Source organism: Eubalaena glacialis, chromosome 10 (assembly GCF_028564815.1).
Source record: "Eubalaena glacialis isolate mEubGla1 chromosome 10, mEubGla1.1.hap2.+ XY, whole genome shotgun sequence".
NCBI lineage: Eukaryota > Metazoa > Chordata > Mammalia > Artiodactyla > Balaenidae > Eubalaena > Eubalaena glacialis.
The window spans coordinates 34,503,169-34,516,178 of NC_083725.1; positions in this window are offsets into that span (position 1 = coordinate 34,503,169).

Consider the following 13,010-nt stretch of genomic DNA (forward strand, 5'->3'; position numbering starts at 1 on the left):
CGAAGTAAGGCCCTGATTATCCTGGCAAAACGGGAGGCGTGCAGCAGCTCCATGAGGCCTTCATCGCTGTTCTGCTTTAGTTTCACGGTAGTAAGCTTTCCACGACTCCTAGGGACTTTGCTTAAGCAACCGTTTCGGTACCAGAACACTGCGTAGAGACAGTAAGCTCTGGTCCTGCGTGTATGCTGCGTGTCAACCTAGAAATTGGAGACTGATGGCATAAGGCTTCTTTTGCCATTATGAAAGCTCCGTTCATGCGGCCTCGAAGCTACCTGAAAAGCATTGTTGTTGCCGGGGTTTTCCTCACTGCCGGCATGGTTCTGAGAAGAAACTGAGTTTTCTCCTAAGAAACCTTGGGTTTCCAGTTCCTTGTTGGAAGCTCACCCTGCTCTGCGCTATACCTAAAGTGAAAGTCAACATGAGCCCAAGCTTCGAAGTAAGGCCCTGATTATCCTTGCAAAACGAGAGGCGTGCAGCAGCTCCATGAGGCCTTCATCGTTGTTCTGCTTTAGTTTCAAGGTAGTAAGCTTTTCAACACTCCTAGGGGACTTGCTTCAGCACCCGTTTCAGTACCAGAACACTGCGTAGAACCAGGAAGCTCTGCTCCTGCGTGTATGCTGCGTGTCAACCTAGAAATTAGAGACTGACGGCACAAGGCTAGTTTTCCCATTATGAAAGCTCCGTTGATGCGGCCCCGAAGCTACCTGAAAAGCACTGTTGTTACCGTGCTTTTACTTAGAGCCGGCATGGCACATAGAAGAAAATGAGTTTTCTCGAAAGAAACCTTGTGCTTCCAGTTCCTAGTTGGAAGCTCACCCGGCTCCGCTCTATACCAAACGTGAAAGTCAATGTGAGCACTAGCCTCGAAGTAAGGCCCTGATTATCCTGGCAAAACGGGAGGCGTGCAGCTGCTCCATGAGGCCTTCATCGCTGTTCTGCTTTAGTTTCACGGTAGTAAGCTTTCCACGACTCCTAGGGACTTTGCTTAAGCAACCGTTTCGGTACCAGAACACTGCGTAGAGACAGTAAGCTCTGGTCCTGCGTGTATGCTGCGTGTCAACCTAGAAATTGGAGACTGATGGCATAAGGCTTCTTTTGCCATTATGAAAGCTCCGTTCATGCGGCCTCGAAGCTACCTGAAAAGCATTGTTGTTGCCGGGGTTTTCCTCACTGCCGGCATGGTTCTGAGAAGAAACTGAGTTTTCTCCTAAGAAACCTTGGGTTTCCAGTTCCTTGTTGGAAGCTCACCCTGCTCTGCGCTATACCTAAAGTGAAAGTCAACATGAGCCCAAGCTTCGAAGTAAGGCCCTGATTATCCTTGCAAAACGAGAGGCGTGCAGCAGCTCCATGAGGCCTTCATCGTTGTTCTGCTTTAGTTTCAAGGTAGTAAGCTTTTCAACACTCCTAGGGGCCTTGCATCAGCACCCGTTTCAGTACCAGAACACTGCGTAGAACCAGGAAGCTCTGCTCCTGCGTGTATGCTGCGTGTCAACCTAGAAATTAGAGACTGATGGCACAAGGCTTGTTTTCCCGTTTTGAAAGCTCCATTCATGCGGCCTCGAAGCTACCTGAAAAGCACTGTTGTTACCGTGCTTTTACTTACAGCCGGCATGGCACATAGAAGAAAATGAGTTTTCTCGAAAGAAACCTTGTGCTTCCAGTTCCTAGTTGGAAGCTCACCCGGCTCTGCTCTATACCAAACGTGAAAGTCAATGTGAGCACTAGCCTCGAAGTAAGGCCCTGATTATGCTGGCAATACGGGAGGCGTGCAGCAGCTCCATGAGGCCTTCATCGCTGTTCTGCTTTAGTTTCACGGTAGTAAGCTTTCCAACATTCCTAGGGACTTTGCTTAAGCAACCGTTTCGGTACCAGAACACTGCGTAGAGACAGTCCTGCGTGTATGCTGCGTGTCAACCTAGAAATTGGAGACTGATGGCATAAGGCTTCTTTTGCCATTATGAAAGCTCCGTTCATGCGGCCTCGAAGCTACCTGAAAAGCATTGTTGTTGCCGGGGTTTTCCTCACTGCCGGCATGGTTCTGAGAAGAAAATGAGTTTTCTCCTAAGAAACCTTGGGTTTCCAGTTCCTTGTTGGAAGCTCACCCTGCTCTGCGCTATACCTAAAGTGAAAGTCAACGTGAGCCCAAGCTTCGAAGTAAATCCCTGATTATCCTTGCAAAACGAGAGGCGTGCAGCAGCTCCATGAGGCCTTCATCGTTGTTCTGCTTTAGTTTCAAGGTAGTAAGCTTTTCAACACTCCTAGGGGCCTTGCATCAGCACCCGTTTCAGTACCAGAACACTGCGTAGAACCAGGAAGCTCTGCTCCTGCGTGTATGCTGCGTGTCAACCTAGAAATTAGAGACTGACGGCACAAGGCTAGTTTTCCCATTATGAAAGCTCCGTTGATGCGGCCCCGAAGCTACCTGAAAAGCACTGTTGTTACCGTGCTTTTACTTACAGCCGGCATGGCACATAGAAGAAAATGAGTTTTCTCGAAAGAAACCTTGTGCTTCCAGTTCCTAGTTGGAAGCTCACCCGGCTCTGCTCTATACCAAACGTGAAAGTCAATGTGAGCACTAGCCTCGAAGTAAGGCCCTGATTATCCTGGCAAAACGGGAGGCGTGCAGCAGCTCCATGAGGCCTTCATCGCTGTTCTGCTTTATTTTCACGGAAGTAAGCTTTCCAAGACTCCTAGGGACTTTGCTTAAGCAACCGTTTCGGTACCAGAAGACTGCGTAGAGACAGTAAGCTCTGGTCCTGCGTGTATGCTGCGTGTCAACCTAGAAATTGGAGACTGATGGCATAAGGCTTCTTTTGCCATTATGAAAGCTCCGTTCATGCGGCCTCGAAGCTACCTGAAAAGCATTGTTGTTGCCGGGGTTTTCCTCACTGCCGGCATGGTTCTGAGAAGAAAATGAGTTTTCTCCTAAGAAACCTTGGGTTTCCAGTTCCTTGTTGGAAGCTCACCCTGCTCTGCGCTATACCTAAAGTGAAAGTCAACGTGAGCCCAAGCTTCGAAGTAAGGCCCTGATTATCCTTGCAAAACGAGAGGCGTGCAGCAGCTCCATGAGGCCTTCATCGTTGTTCTGCTTTAGTTTCAAGGTAGTAAGCTTTTCAACACTCCTAGGGGCCTTGCTTCAGCACCCGTTTCAGTACCAGAACACTGCGTAGAACCTGGAAGCTCTGCTCCTGCGTGTATGCTGCGTGTCAACCTAGAAATTAGAGACTGATGGCACAAGGCTTGTTTTCCCGTTTTGAAAGCTCCATTCATGCGGCCTCGAAGCTACCTGAAAAGCACTGTTGTTACCGTGCTTTTACTTACAGCCGGCATGGCACATAGAAGAAAATGAGTTTTCTCGAAAGAAACCTTGTGCTTCCAGTTCCTAGTTGGAAGATCACCCGGCTCTGCTCTATACCAAACGTGAAAGTCAATGTGAGCACTAGCCTCGAAGAAAGGCCCTGATTATGCTGGCAATACGGGAGGCGTGCAGCAGCTCCATGAGGCCTTCATCGCTGTTCTGCTTTAGTTTCACGGTAGTAAGCTTTCCAACATTCCTAGGGACTTTGCTTAAGCAACCGTTTCGGTACCAGAACACTGCGTAGAGACAGTAAGCTCTGGTCCTGCGTGTATGCTGCGTGTCAACCTAGAAATTGGAGACTGATGGCATAAGGCTTCTTTTGTCATTATGAAAGCTCCGTTCATGCGGCCTCGAAGCTACCTGAAAAGCATTGTTGTTGCCGGGGTTTTCCTCACTGCCGGCATGGTTCTGAGAAGAAAATGAGTTTTCTCCTAAGAAACCTTGGGTTTCCAGTTCCTTGTTGGAAGCTCACCCTGCTCTGCGCTATACCTAAAGTGAAAGTCAACGTGAGCCCAAGCTTCGAAGTAAGGCCCTGATTATCCTTGCAAAACGAGAGGCGTGCAGCAGCTCCATGAGGCCTTCATCGTTGTTCTGCTTTAGTTTCAAGGTAGTAAGCTTTTCAACACTCCTAGGGGCCTTGCTTCAGCACCCGTTTCAGTACCAGAACACTGCGTAGAACCTGGAAGCTCTGCTCCTGCGTGTATGCTGCGTGTCAACCTAGAAATTAGAGACTGATGGCACAAGGCTTGTTTTCCCGTTTTGAAAGCTCCATTCATGCGGCCTCGAAGCTACCTGAAAAGCACTGTTGTTACCGTGCTTTTACTTACAGCCGGCATGGCACATAGAAGAAAATGAGTTTTCTCGAAAGAAACCTTGTGCTTCCAGTTCCTAGTTGGAAGCTCACCCGGCTCTGCTCTATACCAAACGTGAAAGTCAATGTGAGCACTAGCCTCGAAGTAAGGCCCTGATTATGCTGGCAATACGGGAGGCGTGCAGCAGCTCCATGAGGCCTTCATCGCTGTTCTGCTTTAGTTTCACGGTAGTAAGCTTTCCAACATTCCTAGGGACTTTGCTTAAGCAACCGTTTCGGTACCAGAACACTGCGTAGAGACAGTAAGCTCTGGTCCTGCGTGTATGCTGCGTGTCAACCTAGAAATTGGAGACTGATGGCATAAGGCTTCTTTTGCCATTATGAAAGCTCCGTTCATGCGGCCTCGAAGCTACCTGAAAAGCATTGTTGTTGCCGGGGTTTTCCTCACTGCCGGCATGGTTCTGAGAAGAAACTGAGTTTTCTCCTAAGAAACCTTGGGTTTCCAGTTCCTTGTTGGAAGCTCACCCTGCTCTGCGCTATACCTAAAGTGAAAGTCAACGTGAGCCCAAGCTTCGAAGTAAGGCCCTGATTATCCTTGCAAAACGAGAGGCGTGCAGCAGCTCCATGAGGCCTTCATCGTTGTTCTGCTTTAGTTTCAAGGTAGTAAGCTTTTCAACACTCCTAGGGGCCTTGCTTCAGCACCCGTTTCAGTACCAGAACACTGCGTAGAACCAGGAAGCTCTGCTCCTGCGTGTATGCTGCGTGTCAACCTAGAAATTAGAGACTGACGGCACAAGGCTAGTTTTCCCATTATGAAAGCTCCGTTGATGCGGCCCCGAAGCTACCTGAAAAGCACTGTTGTTACCGTGCTTTTACTTACAGCCGGCATGGCACATAGAAGAAAATGAGTTTTCTCGAAAGAAACCTTGTGCTTCCAGTTCCTAGTTGGAAGCTCACCCGGCTCTGCTCTATACCAAACGTGAAAGTCAATGTGAGCACTAGCCTCGAAGTAAGGCCCTGATTATGCTGGCAATACGGGAGGAGTGCAGCAGCTCCATGAGGCCTTCATCGCTGTTCTGCTTTAGTTTCACGGTAGTAAGCTTTCCAAGACTCCTAGGGACTTTGCTTAAGCAACCGTTTCGGTACCAGAACACTGCGTAGAGACAGTAAGCTCTGGTCCTGCGTGTATGCTGCGTGTCAACCTAGAAATTGGAGACTGATGGCATAAGGCTTCTTTTGCCATTATGAAAGCTCCGTTCATGCGGCCTCGAAGCTACCTGAAAAGCATTGTTGTTGCCGGGGTTTTCCTCACTGCCGGCATGGTTCTGAGAAGAAACTGAGTTTTCTCCTAAGAAACCTTGGGTTTCCAGTTCCTTGTTGGAAGCTCACCCTGCTCTGCGCTATACCTAAAGTGAAAGTCAACGTGAGCCCAAGCTTCGAAGTAAGGCCCTGATTATCCTTGCAAAACGAGAGGCGTGCAGCAGCTCCATGAGGCCTTCATCGTTGTTCTGCTTTAGTTTCAAGGTAGTAAGCTTTTCAACACTCCTAGGGGCCTTGCTTCAGCACCCGTTTCAGTACCAGAACACTGCGTAGAACCAGGAAGCTCTGCTCCTGCGTGTATGCTGCGTGTCAACCTAGAAATTAGAGACTGATGGCACAAGGCTTGTTTTCCCGTTTTGAAAGCTCCATTCATGCGGCCTCGAAGCTACCTGAAAAGCACTGTTGTTACCGTGCTTTTACTTACAGCCGGCATGGCACATAGAAGAAAATGAGTTTTCTCGAAAGAAACCTTGTGCTTCCAGTTCCTAGTTGGAAGCTCACCCGGCTCTGCTCTATACCAAACGTGAAAGTCAATGTGAGCACTAGCCTCGAAGTAAGGCCCTGATTATGCTGGCAATACGGGAGGCGTGCAGCAGCTCCATGAGTCCTTCATCGCTGTTCTGCTTTAGTTTCACGGTAGTAAGCTTTCCAAGACTCCTAGGGACTTTGCTTAAGCAACCGTTTCGGTCCCAGAACACTGCGTAGAGACAGTAAGCTCTGGTCCTGCGTGTATGCTGCGTGTCAACCTAGAAATTGGAGACTGATGGCATAAGGCTTCTTTTGCCATTATGAAAGCTCCGTTCATGCGGCCTCGAAGCTACCTGAAAAGCATTGTTGTTGCCGGGGTTTTCCTCACTGCCGGCATGGTTCTGAGAAGAAAATGAGTTTTCTCCTAAGAAACCTTGGGTTTCCAGTTCCTTGTTGGAAGCTCACCCTGCTCTGCGCTATACCTAAAGTGAAAGTCAACATGAGCCCAAGCTTCGAAGTAAGGCCCTGATTATCCTTGCAAAACGAGAGGCGTGCAGCAGCTCCATGAGGCCTTCATCGTTGTTCTGCTTTAGTTTCAAGGTAGTAAGCTTTTCAACACTCCTAGGGGACTTGCTTCAGCACCCGTTTCAGTACCAGAACACTGCGTAGAACCAGGAAGCTCTGCTCCTGCGTGTATGCTGCGTGTCAACCTAGAAATTAGAGACTGACGGCACAAGGCTAGTTTTCCCATTATGAAAGCTCCGTTGATGCGGCCCCGAAGCTACCTGAAAAGCACTGTTGTTACCGTGCTTTTACTTACAGCCGGCATGGCACATAGAAGAAAATGAGTTTTCTCGAAAGAAACCTTGTGCTTCCAGTTCCTAGTTGGAAGCTCACCCGGCTCCGCTCTATACCAAACGTGAAAGTCAATGTGAGCACTAGCCTCGAAGTAAGGCCCTGATTATCCTGGCAAAACGGGAGGCGTGCAGCAGCTCCATGAGGCCTTCATCGCTGTTCTGCTTTAGTTTCACGGTAGTAAGCTTTCCACGACTCCTAGGGACTTTGCTTAAGCAACCGTTTCGGTACCAGAACACTGCGTAGAGACAGTAAGCTCTGGTCCTGCGTGTATGCTGCGTGTCAACCTAGAAATTGGAGACTGATGGCATAAGGCTTCTTTTGCCATTATGAAAGCTCCGTTCATGCGGCCTCGAAGCTACCTGAAAAGCATTGTTGTTGCCGGGGTTTTCCTCACTGCCGGCATGGTTCTGAGAAGAAAATGAGTTTTCTCCTAAGAAACCTTGGGTTTCCAGTTCCTTGTTGGAAGCTCACCCTGCTCTGCGCTATACCTAAAGTGAAAGTCAACGTGAGCCCAAGCTTCGAAGTAAGGCCCTGATTATCCTTGCAAAACGAGAGGCGTGCAGCAGCTCCATGAGGCCTTCATCGTTGTTCTGCTTTAGTTTCAAGGTAGTAAGCTTTTCAACACTCCTAGGGGCCTTGCATCAGCACCCGTTTCAGTACCAGAACACTGCGTAGAACCAGGAAGCTCTGCTCCTGCGTGTATGCTGCGTGTCAACCTAGAAATTAGAGACTGATGGCACAAGGCTTGTTTTCCCGTTTTGAAAGCTCCATTCATGCGGCCTCGAAGCTACCTGAAAAGCACTGTTGTTACCGTGCTTTTACTTACAGCCGGCATGGCACATAGAAGAAAATGAGTTTTCTCGAAAGAAACCTTGTGCTTCCAGTTCCTAGTTGGAAGCTCACCCGGCTCTGCTCTATACCAAACGTGAAAGTCAATGTGAGCACTAGCCTCGAAGTAAGGCCCTGATTATGCTGGCAATACGGGAGGCGTGCAGCAGCTCCATGAGGCCTTCATCGCTGTTCTGCTTTAGTTTCACGGTAGTAAGCTTTCCAACATTCCTAGGGACTTTGCTTAAGCAACCGTTTCGGTACCAGAACACTGCGTAGAGACAGTCCTGCGTGTATGCTGCGTGTCAACCTAGAAATTGGAGACTGATGGCATAAGGCTTCTTTTGCCATTATGAAAGCTCCGTTCATGCGGCCTCGAAGCTACCTGAAAAGCATTGTTGTTGCCGGGGTTTTCCTCACTGCCGGCATGGTTCTGAGAAGAAAATGAGTTTTCTCCTAAGAAACCTTGGGTTTCCAGTTCCTTGTTGGAAGCTCACCCTGCTCTGCGCTATACCTAAAGTGAAAGTCAACGTGAGCCCAAGCTTCGAAGTAAATCCCTGATTATCCTTGCAAAACGAGAGGCGTGCAGCAGCTCCATGAGGCCTTCATCGTTGTTCTGCTTTAGTTTCAAGGTAGTAAGCTTTTCAACACTCCTAGGGGCCTTGCTTCAGCACCCGTTTCAGTACCAGAACACTGCGTAGAACCAGGAAGCTCTGCTCCTGCGTGTATGCTGCGTGTCAACCTAGAAATTAGAGACTGACGGCACAAGGCTAGTTTTCCCATTATGAAAGCTCCGTTGATGCGGCCCCGAAGCTACCTGAAAAGCACTGTTGTTACCGTGCTTTTACTTACAGCCGGCATGGCACATAGAAGAAAATGAGTTTTCTCGAAAGAAACCTTGTGCTTCCAGTTCCTAGTTGGAAGCTCACCCGGCTCTGCTCTATACCAAACGTGAAAGTCAATGTGAGCACTAGCCTCGAAGTAAGGCCCTGATTATCCTGGCAAAACGGGAGGCGTGCAGCAGCTCCATGAGGCCTTCATCGCTGTTCTGCTTTATTTTCACGGAAGTAAGCTTTCCAAGACTCCTAGGGACTTTGCTTAAGCAACCGTTTCGGTACCAGAAGACTGCGTAGAGACAGTAAGCTCTGGTCCTGCGTGTATGCTGCGTGTCAACCTAGAATTTGGAGACTGATGGCATAAGGCTTCTTTTGCCATTATGAAAGCTCCGTTCATGCGGCCTCGAAGCTACCTGAAAAGCATTGTTGTTGCCGGGGTTTTCCTCACTGCCGGCATGGTTCTGAGAAGAAAATGAGTTTTCTCCTAAGAAACCTTGGGTTTCCAGTTCCTTGTTGGAAGCTCACCCTGCTCTGCGCTATACCTAAAGTGAAAGTCAACGTGAGCCCAAGCTTCGAAGTAAGGCCCTGATTATCCTTGCAAAACGAGAGGCGTGCAGCAGCTCCATGAGGCCTTCATCGTTGTTCTGCTTTAGTTTCAAGGTAGTAAGCTTTTCAACACTCCTAGGGGCCTTGCTTCAGCACCCGTTTCAGTACCAGAACACTGCGTAGAACCTGGAAGCTCTGCTCCTGCGTGTATGCTGCGTGTCAACCTAGAAATTAGAGACTGATGGCACAAGGCTTGTTTTCCCGTTTTGAAAGCTCCATTCATGCGGCCTCGAAGCTACCTGAAAAGCACTGTTGTTACCGTGCTTTTACTTACAGCCGGCATGGCACATAGAAGAAAATGAGTTTTCTCGAAAGAAACCTTGTGCTTCCAGTTCCTAGTTGGAAGCTCACCCGGCTCTGCTCTATACCAAACGTGAAAGTCAATGTGAGCACTAGCCTCGAAGTAAGGCCCTGATTATGCTGGCAATACGGGAGGCGTGCAGCAGCTCCATGAGGCCTTCATCGCTGTTCTGCTTTAGTTTCACGGTAGTAAGCTTTCCAACATTCCTAGGGACTTTGCTTAAGCAACCGTTTCGGTACCAGAACACTGCGTAGAGACAGTAAGCTCTGGTCCTGCGTGTATGCTGCGTGTCAACCTAGAAATTGGAGACTGATGGCATAAGGCTTCTTTTGCCATTATGAAAGCTCCGTTCATGCGGCCTCGAAGCTACCTGAAAAGCATTGTTGTTGCCGGGGTTTTCCTCACTGCCGGCATGGTTCTGAGAAGAAACTGAGTTTTCTCCTAAGAAACCTTGGGTTTCCAGTTCCTTGTTGGAAGCTCACCCTGCTCTGCGCTATACCTAAAGTGAAAGTCAACGTGAGCCCAAGCTTCGAAGTAAGGCCCTGATTATCCTTGCAAAACGAGAGGCGTGCAGCAGCTCCATGAGGCCTTCATCGTTGTTCTGCTTTAGTTTCAAGGTAGTAAGCTTTTCAACACTCCTAGGGGCCTTGCTTCAGCACCCGTTTCAGTACCAGAACACTGCGTAGAACCAGGAAGCTCTGCTCCTGCGTGTATGCTGCGTGTCAACCTAGAAATTAGAGACTGACGGCACAAGGCTAGTTTTCCCATTATGAAAGCTCCGTTGATGCGGCCCCGAAGCTACCTGAAAAGCACTGTTGTTACCGTGCTTTTACTTACAGCCGGCATGGCACATAGAAGAAAATGAGTTTTCTCGAAAGAAACCTTGTGCTTCCAGTTCCTAGTTGGAAGCTCACCCGGCTCTGCTCTATACCAAACGTGAAAGTCAATGTGAGCACTAGCCTCGAAGTAAGGCCCTGATTATGCTGGCAATACGGGAGGCGTGCAGCAGCTCCATGAGGCCTTCATCGCTGTTCTGCTTTAGTTTCACGGTAGTAAGCTTTCCAACATTCCTAGGGACTTTGCTTAAGCAACCGTTTCGGTACCAGAACACTGCGTAGAGACAATAAGCTCTGGTCCTGCGTGTATGCTGCGTGTCAACCTAGAAATTGGAGACTGATGGCATAAGGCTTCTTTTGCCATTATGAAAGCTCCGTTCATGCGGCCTCGAAGCTACCTGAAAAGCATTGTTGTTGCCGGGGTTTTCCTCACTGCCGGCATGGTTCTGAGAAGAAACTGAGTTTTCTCCTAAGAAACCTTGGGTTTCCAGTTCCCTGTTGGAAGCTCACCCTGCTCTGCGCTATACCTAAAGTGAAAGTCAACGTGAGCCCAAGCTTCGAAGTAAGGCCCTGATTATCCTTGCAAAACGAGAGGCGTGCAGCAGCTCCATGAGGCCTTCATCGTTGTTCTGCTTTAGTTTCAAGGTAGTAAGCTTTTCAACACTCCTAGGGGCCTTGCTTCAGCACCCGTTTCAGTACCAGAACACTGCGTAGAACCAGGAAGCTCTGCTCCTGCGTGTATGCTGCGTGTCAACCTAGAAATTAGAGACTGATGGCACAAGGCTAGTTTTCCCGTTTTGAAAGCTCCGTTGATGCGGCCCCGAAGCTACCTGAAAAGCACTGTTGTTACCGTGCTTTTACTTACAGCCGGCATGGCACATAGAAGAAAATGAGTTTTCTCGAAAGAAACCTTGTGCTTCCAGTTCCTAGTTGGAAGCTTACCCTGCTCTGCTCTATACCAAACGTGAAAGTCAATGTGAGCTCTAGCCTCGAAGTAAGGCCCTGATTATGCTGGCAATACGGGAGGCGTGCAGCAGCTCCATGAGGCCTTCATCGCTGTTCTGCTTTAGTTTCACAGTAGTAAACTTTCCAACATTCCTAGGGACTTTGCTTAAGCAACCGTTTCGGTACCAGAACACTGCGTAGAGACAGTAAGCTCTGGTCCTGCGTGTATGCTGCGTGTCAACCTAGAAATTGGAGACTGATGGCATAAGGCTTCTTTTCCCATTATGAAAGCTCCGTTCATGCGGCCTCGAAGCTACCTGAAAAGCATTGTTGTTGCCGGGGTTTTCCTCACTGCCGGCATGGTTCTGAGAAGAAAATGAGTTTTCTCCTAAGAAACCTTGGGTTTCCAGTTCCTTGTTGGAAGCTCACCCTGCTCTGCGCTATACCTAAAGTGAAAGTCAAAGTGAGCCCAAGCTTCGAAGTAAGGCCCTGATTATCCTTGCAAAACGAGAGGCGTGCAGCAGCTCCATGAGGCCTTCATCGTTGTTCTGCTTTAGTTTCAAGGTAGTAAGCTTTTCAACACTCCTAGGGGACTTGCTTCAGCACCCGTTTCAGTACCAGAACACTGCGTAGAACCAGGAAGCTCTGCTCCTGCGTGTATGCTGCGTGTCAACCTAGAAATTAGAGACTGATGGCACAAGGCTAGTTTTCCCATTATGAAAGCTCCGTTGATGCGGCCCCGAAGCTACCTGAAAAGCACTGTTGTTACCGTGCTTTTACTTACAGTCGGCATGGTTCATAGAAGAAAATGAGTTTTCTCGAAAGAAACCTTGTGCTTCCAGTTCCTAGTTGGAAGCTCACCCTGCTCTGCTCTATACCAAACGTGAAAATCAATGTGAGCACTAGCCTCGAAGTAAGGCCCTGATTATGCTGGCAAAAGGGAGGCGTGCAGCAGCTCCATGAGGCCTTCATCGCTGTTCTGCTTTAGTTTCACGGTAGTAAGCTTCCAAGACTCCTACGGACTTTGCTTAAGCAACCGTTTCGGTACCAGAACACTGCGTAGAGACAGTAAGCTCTGGTCCTGCGTGTATGCTGCGTGTCAACCTAGAAATTGGAGACTGATGGCATAAGGCTTCTTTTCCCATTATGAAAGCTCCGTTCATGCGGCCTCGAAGCTGCCTGAAAAGCATTGTTGTTGCCGGGGTTTTCCTCACTGCCGGCATGGTTCTGAGAAGAAAATGAGTTTTCTCCTAAGAAACCTTGGGTTTCCAGTTCCTTGTTGGAAGCTCACCCTGCTCTGCGCTATACCTAAAGTGAAAGTCAACGTGAGCCCAAGCTTCGAAGTAAGGCCCTGATTATCCTTGCAAAACGAGAGGCGTGCAGCAGCTCCATGAGGCCTTCATCCGTTTTTCTGCTTTAGTTTCAAGGTAGTAAGCTTTTCAACACTCCTAGGGGCCTTGCTTCAGCACCCGTTTCAGTACCAGAACACTGCGTAGAACCAGGAAGCTCTGCTCCTGCGTGTATGCTGCGTGTCAACCTACAAATTAGAGACTGATGGCACAAGGCTAGTTTTTCCATTATGAAAGCTCCGTTGATGCGGCCCCGAAGCTACCTGAAAAGCACTGTTGTTACCGTGCTTTTACTTACAGCCGGCATGGCACATAGAAGAAAATGAGTTTTCTCGAAAGAAACCTTGTGCTTCCAGTTCCTAGTTGGAAGCTCACCCTGCTCTGCTCTATACCAAACGTGAAAGTCAATGTGAGCACTGGCCTCGAAGTAAGGCCCTGATAATGCTGGCAAAACGGGAGGCGTGCAGCAGCTCCATGAGGCCTTCATCGCTGTT